The sequence below is a fragment of the Lissotriton vulgaris genome, chromosome 12, assembly GCF_964263255.1.
Source record: "Lissotriton vulgaris chromosome 12, aLisVul1.2, whole genome shotgun sequence".
NCBI classification, from domain to species: domain Eukaryota; kingdom Metazoa; phylum Chordata; class Amphibia; order Caudata; family Salamandridae; genus Lissotriton; species Lissotriton vulgaris.
The window spans coordinates 122,645,827-122,649,920 of NC_141700.1; positions in this window are offsets into that span (position 1 = coordinate 122,645,827).

The window sequence follows — 4,094 nt, forward strand, 5'->3', positions numbered from 1 at the left end:
TTTGCGTGATAGTTTGATAGCCTAGAGGAACAGCTTCATGCAGGACTGGAGCCTTTCATCTCCCAACTATGATCCAGTTATGAAGAATATGTCAGGTTTTGTGTCAGAGAGAACGTCATAGATGTGATGCTTGTTTTTAGAGAGAGGTAGAGCATTTATCAGTAGACAGTTTAGAGAATGTGCTTTGGTGATAGTGTGACTTTGTTTTGTGGAAGAGTGAGTAGTATTTTGTGGGCTTGTAGCAGGTGTGTCTTTAGTGTTGGTGTTAGATGTACGAGGATAGCTATGGTGTAGCTGTTCTGTATCATGTTCCTTGTCCAGCAGGCTTTAAAAATATTTTGATGGGTCTGTGTGTGTAGCATGCGGAGACGATGGTTGAAAGTGAGTTGGTGAGCTGTGTTGTTCTTGTACTGTAACCTTGTTACGCAGTAGGCAGTGAAATGTGAAGTTGTAAGGAGTGGCATGTTGCTTATTTTGTTTGCGTATGCTTAAGGTAGAACATGTATAAGTTAGGGGTGGTGGTGCAGCATGTGTGTCATGTAGTAAGGTTCTAAATTGATCAATGGCTAAAAGGTGTTTAAAAGAGAGTTGCTGTATAAGTGTTGGGTGGGGTAAAAGAGAAAGTTTGTCATTGAAGTTTGTTCATGGTGTGTATTATTTGTGTAATCTGGAAGGTAGGGGTGCGAGTGGGTGTATATTTGTAGTTTGTGACATAAAGTATTATGAGGTAGTGAGATGCTGGCTCAGTATATGGTGCACACTTATGGCGGTGGACACCCTGCACCAATCCAGACAACCCTTATGGTGGTTTTAGTGGTCTTAGACAACCGTAGAAAGCTCTCTAAGTGGTGGCTGTGGAGAGCAGTATTTAGGCTTAGTCCTGAAGGAGTGTAAAGCAGCTTGTTTTACCAGAGGATAATCTTATTGGTATAGAGTAAGTGAAAAAGAACCGAACAGTGTACTTATAAAAATATGTATTTATTATAAGACATTCACTAACACATACAGTTATCTCCAAGCCGGAGACATACACAATGCACACAAACTTTTCAATAGAAATAGGTAAGTAGCACGAATACACAGCGGCCGCCAGGGTGAGACCAAATCATGTACTAAAATAGTGGTATGCGGACAACGACTCAAGTCAAGACTATACCCAGAAGACGTTAAAGTACCAGGACCCAAGGAACCACCCATGGTAAGTAACCGGAAATCCCATGGTGACAGTGTGCAGAGTGGGAAAACGACAGTGAGCTCAATACAAGTCAATAGCTAAGTTGTGGTTGCAATTTTGAAAAAGAAGGACCCTTCACAGCGGCCCCTGGAGAAACCCAGTGGAAGAATAAAGGTTGGATAGCCACCCCACCCATGGATACCCAAGGAAACAGGATACCTACAACAGGGAAGCCGGGTGCATAGGTGTGAAGCGGTGTCGGAAACCGCCATCAAACTCAGTGGAGGACTTCAGGAAGATGCCGCTGCTGGAGAAGGTGAAAGTGTCCAGTGGAACCCTAAGGTGGATTCAGGATGAGAAGTACCTGCAAGCAGAGGGGACAGGGTTTATGCCACCTGGAAGCAACCAGGAGGCCCGGAAAAAGAATGCCCTCCGAAGTCGAGTTCCACAGGAAAGCTGACGATGACCTTGGAGCTGCAGCTGTGTGGACCAAGTGACATAGTGGAAAACCAGGAGCCTGCACAAACTGTCTCACATCGGATATTGCGAGTTGAGGGGTGAGTGTCCGTCGGGAGTACCAACAAGCCTTGGCAACCACAAACAAGGTGGAGAGCGAAGAAGGTGCAGTGTAAGGACCACCAAGGTCCAGTTGACTCACCACAAGCAGGGGAGTCAGAGCAGGCTGAGAAATTAGGGGAGTCCACTGAAATCAAAGAAGGCCCTCAAGAGGCCCCAAAGGCCGTAGGCACTGGAGTTGCCAGTGGACCTTGAGCAGCTCACTAAAGATGCAGGCCCACAGTGCAAATGAGGTGATGAGGATGAAGATCTTGGTCACAGGAGATGCTTGAGGTGGGGACAACTTTCAGCCCGAAGATCTTGATGGAAGGAAGCCAACAAGCCTTTGCAACAACAAGTCAACGCAGTGCACAGGGATTCCGGTTCCTGCGCCTCTGACAAGGTATACTGGCCTCGAACTTGGTGACAGGACAGGGCAGGCATCAAGGGATGTGAAGAACTGCAACCTGTGTTGCTGAGCCTTTCATAGTCTGTGGGAGCCCAGGATCAGCAGACTGGTACCCTTAGTAGCGGTGCCTGCAGATGCAGGGAAGTAACTTCTTCACTTCAAGGGAGATTCCTTCAGGTGTCTTGGATGCCCACAGACCTTGGAAGATTCCTGCATGGAGCACAGGCACGGACGTTGCAGCAGAGGAGCAGGGGGGCGAGATCAGGAGAAGCAGGAGGCTTCCCAGCTGCAGCCTTGATACCAAGAGCAAAGTCCAGTGTGCCCAGACAGTCACAGAAGAGTTGTCTTAAAATGAATCTTGTCCCATGACTAATCTAGAGACCCACCCTCAGGTAAGCCCTCAAGTACCCTAAGGAAAAGGCTGAGATGATTCGGGGTTCCCTCCCAGGAGAGGGGTCGGACAGTGGTGAGGATACTCCCATGTCCTTTATACAGTTTCCCATCAGAGCGGGAGCCAACTGCTCCCTGAGCTGGTTTGAGCCAGACTATGCAAGATGGGCACCAAGTGTGCCCTTCAAGCAGACTGAGTGGCTCTGGCAAGCACTTCCACCAGCCCCAATACACTAAACCCTAGCTGGGAGATGTTCACACCTTCCTGTGACAGGATACCTATTGTTCTGCCTTCCCGTGCTTGAGCTTGGCTCAGCAGCAGGAAGGCAGATCGTGCCTCTGGTCAGCAGCAGCCATTTTGTGCTGTCCAGGTCTGGAAGACTGGTATAGGGAGCACTAAGGGCCTCCCAGAGGGGCTTTACAGTGTATGGAATCAAAACTCCCAAACCTTTTATGGTGTGTGGGTATGATTCCAACATGTTTGATACCAAACATGACATAGTTTGTTACAGCCAGTTTAGAGATGGTCATCGCGTAATGACGCATGGCCACTCTAATGTATTGTAATGGCTGATGCACTTACAACCCGGGAGAATAGACTTCAAAGGTTGTAGGGGTGTTCTTCTCATGCAGGTGCACCCTCACACTTAGACCAAACACCCTGCCTTCAGGATTGAAAAGCCTGCTTTAGGGGTGTCTTATAGGATTTAAGTGCAGTGATCTTAGATATAGGGAAACCTATATCTTTTGTAAGTGGTGCAAACACCAGCTTACACAGGCTGCAATGGAAGGCCTCTTGTTAAAGTGTGATTGGTCTGCCATGGGTGGGATAAAACATGCTTCAGCCCATGGGGGACCCCTGGTGTACCTATGCCCTGGGTAACCCAGTACTATAAACTAGGAACTTATAAGGATTCACCAGTATCCAATCTGGGAGGTGCCTAAGTACTTACCATAACCAATTTAGGGGAGAAAGTACAGAGACTGGGGTCCTGATTAGCAGGATCCCAGTCACACTAGTCAGAAACAGCATAGCACCAGGCAAAAAGTGGGCATAACCATGCAGAAGGAGCCTACCTACCTACAGAGGTGTTGTGTGTGAGAGATTTTGTTGTTGTGCTGGTGTGTGTGTTATGTTTTGCTTTTGAGGACTACTGAAAGGAGGTGCTGATGTATTTGTTTTCTGAGAAGGATTTGTATGTAAAGTATTGTTGGTGAGTGGAAGTTTTAAGGTAAAGGCGGTGGTGAGGTGTTTGTCAATAAAGTCTATTTTGTGTGTAAGAGTGGATGAACAAGAGTTAAGTGTGTTAGATTTGATTGCTGAAAGAGGTAATATGTGTGGTGCAATGGAGTGTAAGTGTTGTGTGGTGTGGTTGTGTTATTGCAGGAGAAAGAAGAGTAAGGTGGTGGTGGCTGAAAAGATGGAAGGCGGAGTATAGGTTTGTTAGTGACAAAAAGGGGGCTGTTGGGAGTAATTAGAGCAGGGAGTGTGTGTCTGGATGGGATATAGACAAGTATGGTGTGGAATTTGGTTCTGTTGCTGATGAGTGGATTGGTCAGTGGTAT